A 14,341-nucleotide genomic window follows, 5' to 3' on the forward strand; every position below is an offset into this window, starting at 1 on the left:
ACCTAAGAATCAATAAACGAGACTTGATCAGAATACTGTCTTGTCTTCATTTCTCATGTCTCTTGTCCCATCCAATTCACACTCCCCCCTCCAGGGTCCTCGTTGAATATCCTGCGGGTCGGGACATCACAGGATTCAGGGAAACACTTACTTACATAAACTGGTTTAACATAAAAGATGTCAGGAAAGATACAGATGAAGAGATGCATGGTCAAGGTACAGGGAAGGGGCAAGAAACTCCCATGCCCTCTTAGGATGCAGCGCCCTCGTTAACCTCCACATGTTCAACTAGTCAGAAGCTCTCTAAACACTGTCCTTTTGGGTTTTTATGGTGAATTTATTATGTAGGCATGATTGATTACATCATTGGACGTTGATGATCAATTCAATCTTCGACACCACCCCTCTAATCCTGTCTTTCCTCTGGTGACCAGCCCCCACCCCGAAACTACTCAGGAGCCACCAGTCCTTTCATTAGCATAAAAAACACACTCCAGAGATTCCAAGGATTTTAGGAGCTGAATGTCAGGAAGCTGGGAGGCACAGCAATATACACAGCAATGTATTTCACAACATCACACAGGCACATTCTTTATAAGAACACTGACCGTAACAACTTGTTTAACAAATAAAATATTTCAAATTTTCATTGAGAAGGAGAAATCAGCTATTTCAACCATCTCTAGATCATAGTTTATCTGTGTTCTGCAGGAATATTCATGTACAGCAAGTTCCCCGGGGACATTTACGTACATTTGAATTTGATGAGCTCCAAGTCTAGATGGTCACCTGGTTGAGAGCTCTGTCTCTATCTCATATTTTCAAACATTGCATACACCTCTTAGAGCACTGAATGAAAACAAACAAAAAGATTTAGGGAATGTTTGTAGATTTATCCTCTACGGATAGTGGAAATGAGACTGAGAGAGCTTATGAGGCTTGTAAAGATCACAGAGTCCTTTACAGGGCTCCTGAGAATCAAACTAGGTTAATTTACCTGATAAAATAACTAAGGAACTCACTGATATTTTTATTTTACTCCCTTGATACAGCACCTGTTCTGGATTCCCTTGTGGACATTTCATATCTTTCTCAGAGACAATTTACATGTAAAAGAAAAGACCGCTTTAAAAAAGGAATTTCAATTCAAAACTTTTTTTTTTTTTTTTAAACACTGAGTAGTAAGGTGTATGTGGGGTGGGGGCAGGGGTAGGTGTCAAGGCGACTGAAATGACTGGCATTCCTAAGTCACGATGCTCCTAAGTCATCATTTTACTAAGAGTTTCAAGTTCTGTTCATATCTAATCTCATCTCTAACTGCAATGAAACGCCCGAACAATCATTCAAATTTCACATTATGTTTTTCCTTTTGTCTCTGGAGGACATGCTAAGGATTTTTGAGAGTGGGAATAGGCATAGCCAGATGTCCAGAGGAAGAAGCAGGAGACGGACCAAAGGGGGAAATCCAAATTTACAGAGTTTAAAGTATCTAATCAAGAGATTATTTTATTTTATTTTATTTTATTTACTTTTTAGTGATTTGAATTTTTAATATACAAATTTGGATCAAAAAAATCTCATTTATACACTAATTGGGGTGTGAAGCTCTTTCGGGGGAGTCTCATCAGCTCTTGGGCTTTTGCCTTCTTGTAACTGAGCGAGCTCTGAGGTTTTATTCTGACCAGTCCAATTGACAAAGTGTCTCCAGAAAAACCCTGACCTGCCTAAGGCTAGGTGATAAATAATTAAGATGTTGGAAGAGATAAATACACTCTCACTTCACCTGATGCCTTCAAATGCCAGTGGGCTTTCAGATTGTAAGGCTCTGAAAGAATGTTCATTTTTGATGGCTTAGACCTAGGAGAGAATCAGTAGGAAGTTAGGCAATTACACTCGTTGTGTAACTTAATAATACAATGTAATGTGTCTGCTAAGTGGATGTGAATATATGTGGGTTATTAAAGCAAGGTTATGGATCTGAAGAAGGCAATAACCAAACTTTAAAACATTTATGACACTAACAAACTAATATTAAACAGACTTCTAAGGAGTTTCAAGCAACTTCATGTAATAAATGGAACTAACCAAAAAGAAACAGCAGCTCCAAAGTGTATCAGTTCAATCAATCTTTTTCTCATTTTGTAATAATTTATTTGTATTATTCTCAGAGACACTGTGAACATGTGTGTTTATTTCTGCTTTGATGTATTGAAACTCATTACCAAGGGGCTTTTTCTAAATATCTTCTGAAATATTTATATAAATTGCAGACTTATAACAATATGGTTTATAAATTGACTTCTGTTTTATTTTTTCTGCCCCCAAGTCCTAATAAATTCTGATTGTTAGTGGGAACAGGAGAAGATGTCAGGGTTTAGAGCTCCCCACCTGTGCTGGAAAGTTGACATTTGTTGCATAATACAGTTTTTGACACTACATATCGTGTAAACAATTTGTAGAATAATATGACTTTCTTATGTATTGATGGACATTATTATTGCTTGCTTTATTTTGGAGCGTTGATACCATAAACTTGCGCTATGCCAAACTGAGATGTGTGCATTTTTGCAATCCATAAGGAAAAGAAGTACTGTTAAATTATGTTTTCCTAAATTTTTTTTTTTTAATTTGTGGAAAACATACATAACATAAAATTTACCATTTTTACCATCTTAAGTGTATTGTTTGATGTAAGTACACTCACAGGGCCATGTAGCCATCACCATCACCTGTTACAACAACATGTTTAGGTTGCAAAGCTGAGACTCTGTAGTCATTAAACAATAACTCCTCATTCGTCCTTCTCCCAAGTTCCAGACAACCACCATTCTACTTTCTGTCTTTATGATGTTGATTACTCCAGACAACTTATGTAAGTAGAGTCAAGCAGTATTTGTCCTTAGAGACTGACTTATTTCACTTAGCACAATGTCTTCAAGGTTAATCCGTGTTGTAGCAAATATCAATTTTTGTTTTCTTTTTAAGGCTGAACAATATCCTATTATATGTATACACCACATTTTGTTCGTCCATTTATCTGTTTACGGGCCTTTTTGTTGTTCCCACCTTTTGGCTAATGAGAATAATACTGCTACGAATAAGGGTGTACAGATACATGTTTGAGTTCCTGCTGTCAGTATTTTTTTCTTTTGGTATATAACTAGAAGCGGAATTGCTGGAACATATTGTAATTACATGTTTAATTTTTTGAGGAACTGCCATCCCATTTTTCACAACCACTGTGCATTTTACAATCCCACCAGCGATACAAAAGGGTTCTAATTTCTCCACATTCTTGCCAACACTTCTTTTTTTATTTTAAAATAATAAGTGATATCTCCCTGGTTTTAATTGACATTTCCCTGATGATTAGTGGTGCTCAACATCTATTCATGGCAATTCATCTATCTTCTTTAAATAAATGTCTATTCAAGTTCTATGATCATTTTTTTTTTTAAATCAGGTTGTTGAGATTTTTGTTGTTGAGAAATTAAGTCCTTATATGAATTTTTCTTTCCTGCTTTAGTGTTTCTAAATTCATGGCTTTAGATTTTATTCAAATGCCTTAACAACAACAAATAAGGTTTTCCTACATAAATTTTCATGTGTTGCTTCTTTGCATCTTTCAGCACAGATATGCACAATTTACTAAATATACTGGCCTGCGACATAGTTAAAACTGAACTGAACTGGTGTCTGCAGATTCAGTTATAAAACAATGAGATAAGGCCAAAAGGACCAATCTAGTTATTTCTTTTGTTCTATAATATCCCCAAAGAAGGCAAAGGAAAGCTAGCAGTTATTAGTGTGTTTTATAAAAGAATTGACATATGACACAAAATGCATTTTACCTTAGAAATAATAGAGCTGAATCTCATTTAAGTGTTCTGGTAAAATGCAAGTTAACAAGGAGCAGAAGCTAGACCAATAGAATCTACCACTTCTTTGATATATCCAATGAGATGTCCATCTGAAAAACAGTACATGTAACAATCCTTTCCCTCCAAAACCTGACATTCACATTAATACTCTCTTCTAAGTAATACAACTTCTGCCCACTCATGTACTCAAGGCAAAAATTTGGCCGACATGTTAGAATCCTCTGCAGTCTCTCTCATCCATCCCCATTCAACCCAAGTATGATTTTTATCCCCCAAGTACCTTATAAATTTATCAACTTTTTCCCATCGCTTTAGATATTTTCATGTCCCAGTCCATCTTGACTAGAATACTGGGTCACTTTCATAACTGGACACTCTGATTTTACTTTTGTCTCTCACCAGTCAATTTTCTATATCACAAATCTTTCTAAAACATAAACTTGCTAATGTCTCCCTCTTTCCTAATACATTTTTATAAGGTTCTCGGTGCCCTGGGGATAAAGTCAAAAGCTCTGATTTAGCTTGAAAGGCCCATTATGACTGCACGATGCTTATGTATTTCTGCATACTCTTCTTTTTTTCTCTTTTCTTTTCCACACAATTCAGCTTCACATAAATTCCCCAAATGCATATGCTCAACATTAGGGGTTTACTTACATTGCCACCTGTGCCTGGAATACACTTTAGCTTTTCAACCTATGCAAGACTAACTTCTACTTCTATATCAGTTGTCTATTTAGAAAAAAAAATATGGTTATCGTTTCTTGATCCCCAAATCTGGGAAAAATGCCCCAGCTCTGATTTTACTCACCCAGTAATTCCCCTAAAGTGACTCATCCCATTGTATTCTTCTATCCTTTTAATTCATATAAACCTTCACCAGACTGAAATTCCATGATGACAGACTATCCATTCATTTCGTACATAGTTTTATTAGATTCCTTAACCTAATGCTTGATGTCATGGGCTGCATTGTGTACCCCCAAATTCCCCACCAAATTTATATGTTGAAGTCCTAGCCTCAGATTGTCCAGTATCTCAGATTGTAAATGTTTTCAATGATAGGGCATCTCAAGATGTAATCAAGGTTAAATGAGGTCATATGAATGGGCTTTAATCCAATATGACTGGGGTTCATAACAGCAGAGTGTTGCTTTGTGTTGCTTCGCCCCCCAGGTATTTGTCACCCCTCTTCCCCTGGGTGACAGAGAAACAAAGAATTACTCAAAGCCCAACTCTTCTGAGCAGTGAGAAGCCCTGAAGAGGTTAACTTCCCTGGGAATGCTCAAGCAAGAGGCATTCCTTCCATTTGGGAAATTAACATCAAATTGGGGTTCTCTTCCTGCATTTATTTTTCAGACCAGAAAGTTACAGGAAGAGAACAAAGGTGGGGTTATAGTTTAAAAATATAGGCTGGTAACTTTCAGTGAAACAAGCCAGATGACCTTCCAGTAGACATTTAAGTGATCTTACAGCAATGACAATCAGTAAGTAGTCTGTCTTTGAGCCAGCAACCTGCTGTGCCACAATCCTTATCTTGCAACAGAGACTTATAGCCAGAGGAAAATTTCTAGTCCTCCACAAGGTCAATATTTGAAACTGTGAGGCTTTGGAAAACCAGGCCCTGTGAAGTACATATGCTTTTTAGTATATTCCACAGAAGAGGAAGAGAAATCAGAGATGTGCATGCATAGAGAAAAGTTCATGTGAGGACATAGTGAGAAGGCAGCCATCTGCAAACTAGGGAGGGAGATCTCAGGAGAAACCAAACTTGCTGACACCTTAATCTTGGACTTTCAGCATCCGGAACTATAAGAAATAAATTTCTGTTGTTTAAGCCATTCAGTCTGTGGTATTTTGATATGGCAGTCCTAGTAGACTGATATACTTGGTAAATGTAGACAGTCAACAAAAATGTCTTAAGTGAATGAAACTTAGAAAGGAAGACTTTCATGTATTTGTAATTAAACTTTGCACTGATTATATTATTAGCACAAGTTTCGTGCCTACTATGTGCCATATATTCTGCTATATATTTTTTCATCTGTAACAATTTTGCAAGTTGGCCATAACTGCCTGCAATTTTCAGATAAGGAAACTGAAGCTCAAGGAGTGTAGCTGAATTCTCTGAGGACACCCAATTAGTGGTAAAGCTAAATTTCAAATTTGTGTTACTGATTCTAAATTTAAAACATTATTATAACCTAATACCTCCTAAATTATCATTTCTAATCAGGTTTACCTTATTTTGATTTTTCTTTTAATAAAGAAATAGTATTCTTTTAGGTATCTATTTCTATAATCAGTGATAACTTGAATTCAAATATGATTTTTTTTGGTACATAACACTTTAGAAAAACTGTGTACATTATTCTTGAAAGAAAAAAATTTTCTCAATATTTGGTGTACAGTTGGCTTGAGTCTGTAAGGCACTAATTATTTGAAGAATTTAGAGAGTTCACATTGGAATGTCAGTTTCAAAAACATGTTTTGATATGTGAAAAGTCATATAATTAATACATGAGAGTTCATTTTAAAATAAATTATTCTTGTAGCATGCATTTAAACCTGTCTCCAGTAGGATGATATGGCTGAATGCTTATTAAACTTAGAGTCAGAGGCAACAGGTTTCATATATCACCTGCAAGACCTTCAAGGGAAGTGTTCTTGATACTCAAGTGATCTCTCTTGATGCCACTTTTTTTTTTTGTCTTTTTTCGTGACCGGCAACGGATCGCAACCCTCAGTGTTGCACCCGCACCTCGCTCAGCCAGTGAGCGGCAGGTCTGTATGTGGGGTCTGAACCCTTGGCGGGAGCGCCGCTGCACTTCCCAAGCGGTGCACTGTAGCAGTGCGCCACCGGGCCGGCCCCTTGATGCCACTTTTTAAAAAAAATAATGTGCACCTCAAAGAATGGTTGGGAGACTGGGAAGAACAAAGTCACATAAAACCCCGACAGAGTATTACTACTGTTAACCTTGTCATGAAGGAAAAAAGATTTCCTTTAAGATGGTATAGCCAAATGTCTCTTCAAATTCCATATTAATTAAACCACATCTAAAAATTATTAGAAAAGAAGAATTGGAAATAATAAGTTGGCATACATTATCTAGAACAATGTCTTACAAGTATAAAACTCTGAAAACATCTGAAGTACCTCTCTGCTAACATTCCTCCTCTCTTTGCAGTACTTGCAAATGGCTCTATTATTGATCCTTTGGAACACTGTCTTTTCCATCATTGGGCTTATTCAGTGACAGCAGGGCTTGAAGAACGAGACGATGTCTGGTGTCTGGTGGTTTGGTCAAAGGTCAGGAATTCTGTTTCCAGTTCCAAAGGAGAGGAACTTCACTGGTACCAGGCAGTAAGTTGTCCTTAAACCTGCTGCAGCATGTACCTCTTACTACATCTGTAATTATCCTCTTTATTGCCTCTCAGAAGGTCTATTCTTTCCCCATCTCAAGGAAATCTTTAATTCATGTCCATTCTCTGTTGAACTATTTCAGCTGACCAGAGGATGTTTATGGTCTGCAGCTCCCGATAACTTACTCTTGGTTTCTGCTATAGAACCAGTGCACAAATAATGGCCTTGTGCCAATCTGGCATGCCTCTGGTTGTGTTCTGGTTGCTGTCAAGTATGTCCTGAGATGATGATCTCTCCCGAGTGCACAGCAGAAGAAAGTGTCCTCCTCCTTCTTTCTTAATAGGTTAATGGGCTTCAGTCATTTATTCCTTATTTCTGCCATGTTTTTAATGAGCTGGCCTAAATATTGGTTATGTCTTATTTGAGGAATACTTAGCTGCTAGAAAAATAATGAAATTTGCACATTCCCCAAAAAAGATACTTACCTATCCTTCTATTGCAAATGCTTCCTTTTCTGTATTTTAGTCACAGATACTTTTCTATATTTCCATCATAATGACAATGTTTCCCTGGTTTTGTGTTCAATTAAAATATACCTAGTGATGAGGGTGGGGCTTGTTAAGGATAGTGAGAGGTGATATACACCACCAAGAAGGCAAAATACAGCTTATTTTTATAATAAGTGTTTTTTTTTTAAAGAAAATAAATACATACTTATTCTGGAAATGTGAAATATTCAGAAAAATAATCAGAAATTATTCATTCACCCATCACAGAGAAAATCTTTGTTAATAATTTTATATACTTTATATCATGCATAATTTCCTTTTATGCATGTTTCAAAACTGATAATGTACCCATACATATGTGTATCCATATATATAATTCTATGTTTTTAAAATTTCAACTGAATGCATAAAAATCCACTTATTATGAAAATTTTGTAAGCATTATTCATGATTATATAATTTTTCATGCCACAGATATAGCTCAATTTATTTTTATTTTTTTATTTGGTGTATATTTAAATTGGTCCATATTTATAAATATGAAAACAATTGATAAATATGGAGGTGTTTTGTTGAATCTCTAGTACTGCAAGGAAAATAGTTTCAAAATCACTAATCTAGATAATGGGTGTAGGAAATTTGTCTTACCACTATATCTCCAAGCTCTAGGAAAATGCCTGTCACATGGTGTCAACTCCTATATTTGTGAGTGAATGGAAGAATGAATGAATGATTTCTGTAAATACCTATTATGACGTTGCTTGCTTTCTTGTGACCATATCTAGACAAGAATCTGACTAAACTTAATAAACTATAAAAAGTCAGTAGCAGATATTTATTTCAAATACCACTATTCAGTGACCCATAAAGTAGTATTAGCTGTTCTCAATAGCATGTGTATGTTGGGTGGAGGCCAAGCTTTTGGGAACAGAGGTTCTAAATATTGGCCATCAAAGGGTAGTCAACAAGCTCTAAGGAGATTCAGTCTAAGCTCTAGGAGATTCAGCAGAGGTAGGTTTGACTTAGACTAAAAATTACATTCAAAGTCATTTCCATTGTTAGGCATGTCTTGGCATTAACTGTTTTTAAGCAGTAGCAATCCAGAAAGCCTCCATTATAAAGGGATAGAGGAATAAAGCATTTGGGTCTTGTACATTTAGCAACCATTCACCTTATCCAAAAACCCTCACATTTTTTTCTTTGCTCTTATATTCATGTACAGTTTCAATTTTGTCACTTATAGTTGAGTTACAGGGTCTTTCCCTGTATCTCTATTTCCTTCTCCCCATTCCAGGGTTAGAAGACTATGTGAGGTAATGTCTGTGATATACCTGGTATAGCTCCAAAGAACGATGAGGTACATCATAAATGATAGTTTTCTACCCTCCCCTTACTGTAGAGTTGATGGCATTTGATGTTAAATACATTAAAGAGATTGGGTTTTATTTAAAACAAAGCAAATCAACAACAACAAACCATTGGGATCCCTGAGAGTTGACATTAGGGAGCCGTTAAAATTGATGAGCTGAAAAATTCCATGATGAAAAATAATACTCTAGGTGACATATTTTGTCAGTATTATAAGAGATAGATTGGAAGCAAAGATTGGAATGGAACAAGAAGATATAGCAGTTTTAGAAGTATATATAAGAATACCTTATCAAAATAATACAAGGCCGTGAAGGAGAGAACTTCAGTATCAGGGTAGCTTTGGAATTTCTTATTTTCCAGGATGAGAAAAAAGACATCATAAAAAGTCATCATAAAATTGTATGTGTTTATTACTAAGAATAACTATTTTCATTAGTATTTACTCTAAGAAAGAAGCACTTTGTCCTAAGATAAAATTTTTTAAAAAAGAAGATAAAATAGCCAATTTGTTTTTGCCTGCATTCAGAATTGGATGGAATGTAAGTGAAACCCAAGTGAATAAGATTAGTTGCTTCTAACAAATTAAGTCTTTCTACTTAAAAGGCACTCAGAGGACCAAAGTTAATGTGCATCGTGCTTTCTACAAGAGTCTGTCTTAATATTCTCTTTGACTAAACCATGAGAATAGCCATGTCCAAAAATCATCCCCAAAGAAAATGTTATATGAAACTAAATAAATATATCTTCATTCAATCACATTTACTATAACTTTGTCATTTATGAGGAATACACTCTAGGACCTTTAGGAATCACCAACATAATTAATACGACAATAGTTTATAATCCCCCTTGTAGAGGTGGTGCTGAGCGTGGGGTGCTTCTGTTCTTGTCGGAGGTATCATTACTCATAAAGATGCCTTTATTTTCTCCTGACTTTTATTACTGGCACTAAAGGTTGACACTCAGTTTCTACAAGGAAACTCAGTTTTCATTACTTTCCAAAGGTTACTCTGTGCACAGTGAATAATAAAATATTATATAGGTGAATGGGGATGCATATGCTGTATATACTAAGTGATTGATTCCCAAACACCAGCATTCTCACTAAGATTGAAACTCCTGCAGTCATGAATCAATTTAGGTCACAGAGTTCCTGATTGCTCACACAGTGAGATGTTCAATTCATGATCCCACAGGGTTTGCAGGTGCCCTAAGTTAAATACTTTGAATTATACATAGAAGAGGAATAGAGAATTCAGATGGAATTGGATTATCTTTGTATATGTTCAGGTGAAGTGGGTACACATAGAATAATGACATTATTACATATCAATTGTACTAATTGGATTTTCTTTGGGGAATAAAATTAATTGTCCTGCATTCATTTGGTCTGGAAACCTAAGCTAAGTAACTTTGTTTTGATTACTTATTGGAAGGAGATTAAAATTAGATAATCATTTTGTCACAAAGGCCACTACAAGAGCACAATTGAATAAGCCATGAGTGGTGAATGTAAACTCCATTCTGATTGGGGCTTCAGCAAAGAAATCCATTAGATTCACTGTTTTTGTTTGAGTAGCTGTTGATCTGAAAATATATTCAGTGTCAATGTTTATATTAAACACTTATACACAGTGCGCAGTTTGTGTTGTTTTAATCCAGTAAAAATGTATGCACAGCCACCCAGTTTTGCATCTATTTGTTTTATAATGAATCCAAAAAAGTTGTAATAAAGTTTTTTTTCCTTTTTTATTTTTTGTCCTAAATGAGCATTGCACAGCCACATAAAAGAGAAACTGACTCAAGTATTTTGGTGAATTGTTGGTAAGTTATTTTTCTGAAATGAAATTTAACGTTAGAAACGTTTTCCTAGACCTTAAATCCTAAAGCCAGTCACTGTTCCCAAAGGTGCTCCTAGTAATATAGGAAGTAAAGAATGGTCCGGAATTTTCTCCAAGTAGAGCTGCTATTATTGGTAACTCCCCCAAAAATATGCATTTGTAAGTAAAGTAATATTCATAGCTTCAGTGTATTTTTTGTTATTTTTGTCAGCAGAATGTTTCCTCTGCCTTGGTGACTTCCTTAATGCCAAAGATGTGTGTGGAAAGACCAGAAAAGAAATACATAGCCATAGACTCTTGTCAATCATGTTTTTCTTTTTAATGTCCTGCTATCACTTTAAATATTCACAATTTTTTTTCAGAATATAGCCTTAGAATTTGTTGAAACAATAAATGTATTAAAACTTCATTTGAACTCTCCATGAGAGCACAGTTGGGCTTAGGAGTCAGACAAAAGCTGTGTAAACCCTGTGCTGTTGTATGACTTCTCTGAAGCATGCATTATCACTCATGAAGATAGAGTAATTTTTACCATACAGGCTTACCGTGAGGTTTGTACAAAACATTGTAATCCGCACCACCACAGTGATGTCTGAATACAGCTAGTGAACATGTCAGTCTCCTTCTTTAGGTGGTTGTATTAGTCCATTTCTGTTGCTTGTAACAAAATACTCCAAACTGGGTGATCTATAAGGGAATACAATTTATTGCTTACAGTTTCTGAGGCTTGGAAGTCCAAAGTCCAAGGATCACATCTGGTGGTGGCGACAGTGACACGGGGGTCTCACATTGCAAGATGGTGGAAGCAGAGAGAGTAGACAGAAAGACAGACTCTCTTTTTTGTTCTTTTAAAGCCCTCAGAACCACACCCCTGACCACCATTTTTAATCCATTCACTATGGCAGGGTCCTACAATCTAATCACTTCTTCAAAGCCCCACCTTTCAATTACTGTAATAGGATTTCCCACCCTCTTAACAACCACAGTGGGGACCAAGTTTCTAATAGATAAAACTTGGGGAACACAATTCAAGCTTCAGTGAGTTTTGCAGGGACATAATTCAATACACTACAGTGGTCATAGCATAATCTTGGAGAACGTTTTGGCTTGTGTGAGTTCCTGTAATTTTCTACAGCCATTGTCACTGGAGGATAGCATTGCTTGTTGTGGGGAACCAATAGACTGGAAATAAATTATCATTAAAAAATCGACAAACCTGGAGTCACTTGCTTAATGGGCAAAAATATATAATGCTTCATTTTCATGTCACCTTCTATTGCACCTTCTGACAGCTGGGGCAGAGGAATAACCAGTACAGGAGCCAAATGATTTTTTGGAAGGCCACCAGTTCTGTGGAAGAATAACATGATGGAGTAGCCACTTAAAAAGCTCTGACCTCGTGCCTCGTTGCTGCTGATGTGGGCAGGTGGGCAGAAGGCAGCCGAGTGAAGGATGGAGAACTGAATGTAGCCCTTTGTCTTTTTTGTCTGATTTCAGGGGATTGCTTCCCAAACCCTTGGTACAAAGCCCTCTCTTACTGTTTGCTTTATAGTTTCTACGAGTGCTTCTTATTGTGTGTATCATAAGGATTCCATAAACTAAATGAATGACTTAGGCAAAACTAAGATATAACTACTATACTTTTTTTTGAAGTTGTTACAACAAGCAAACGGAAAGGACATTCTTGGGGGGGAGGGGAGAGAGGGAGGAGGGCGGGAGGTGTCGGTGAAGGGCCATAATAATCATATACATTGTATATTGACAAAATAAAAATTAAAAAATAAAAAGCTATTGGAATGGCTTCACTGATGTAATAAACCTTTAACTCTGTCTTCAATAACTACATGTTTCTTTTCATTTCTCTCTAGAAGCCTCCATAAATAGTTGGTGATAGGTTTAATAGAGGTCAAATGAATAGAAATTAAGATTTTAACCTTATTATTGAGTTCATGGTGTATCCCCAGTACTGCCATTGTGGAAGCACCACCTTTATTCTGCACTTACGAAGAGTAATCTGATGAATGGAATCAGGACATAACGACAGCAGTGCCTGGCATTTGTATTACACTTCGTGCTTTGCAGAGCATATTTGAGGTGCATTATATCATTTGATTATTGTTTTATTTCTGTGTGTTAAGTATTGCTCCCTGGATCCCACGATCCATTTGCCTGGTAAGGGAAAAAACTGTGTAGCTCTTTGCAATTTGGTTACAGCCTAACTTTCAACTTGTTCTCAAGAGAGGATCTTAAAAAGTGATTGAATTGTTGCAGGACTGTGAGAGAGAACATTAACGTCAAACTTTCAGAAGGAGAAACAGACCTATAGTTACTAGAGGTGAGAAAGAGGGAGGGGGAGAAGAGATAGGGAGCAACTGGGTAAGGGACACAAAAAGTAATTATGATTTGTAATGATGAACATGCTAATAATATTGATTTGATTATCACATATGCTATCCAAATACTGGTAGTCAATACTGTACCCCATATATATGTATAAATAAAAATAATTTTAAAAATAAATATTTGAATATTTATGTATTCAAATATATTCAATGTTCTAATATATGCTGAATTTGAATAATGTGTAAAAAAGTTGAATTAATTTAGTCTAGGGGATCTGGAGAGGTATCACTGAGAAAGCACACTTTGAGATGTGCAACATGATAAACGATTAACTATGTAGGAGATGGGAGAGGGGCTGTGAGTTCAGGGAAAATGGGAGAGAACAATCAACAGGAGCAAGGGACATTGGAGGAACCAAAATAAATGGATTTTGTGTTGGGAAGATCAAGCTAGAGTGTGAGTGGGAGGGGAATGCCTGGGAGAAAGAAAGGGAGAGGGAAAGAGTGACAGAGAGAGGGAGAGAGGGGACAAGGGAGGAGAAGAAAAGGAGGGAGGGAGAGAGAGAGACAGAGAGAGACACACAGAGAGACACAGAGAGACAGAGAGAGAAAGAGAGAGAGAACCACTGAGTAAGAGAACAGTGGAAGATGAAATGAGAGAAATGAAAGGAGGAATATAAAGTGATGAGGGAGAAAAAGAGGTGATACAGAAAAGAAATGGAAATAGGGTAGAGATGTGAAAAAGTAAGGGATTCAGGGCTAGAACATTCAGACCATTCTAAGCCATGTTCATATTTGGGACACTCTGTAATGATTATGTAAAACACTTGGAGCGTTGAGCATAACAGTGCCATGATTGAATTTGGGAAGTGCGGTTATATTGAGGAAAGACAATGACTTGTCCCCTTTGAAGTTTAAAATCTCATGGCTAGAGGAAAGAACAGACAAAGACATAACAAAGGCAAAAAGAAAGCACATAAATAATATATAATTTATATATATATATATATATATATATATATATATATATCGG

This window comes from Galeopterus variegatus, unplaced genomic scaffold (assembly GCF_000696425.1).
Source record: "Galeopterus variegatus unplaced genomic scaffold, G_variegatus-3.0.2 Scaffold35, whole genome shotgun sequence".
Lineage (NCBI taxonomy): Eukaryota > Metazoa > Chordata > Mammalia > Dermoptera > Cynocephalidae > Galeopterus > Galeopterus variegatus.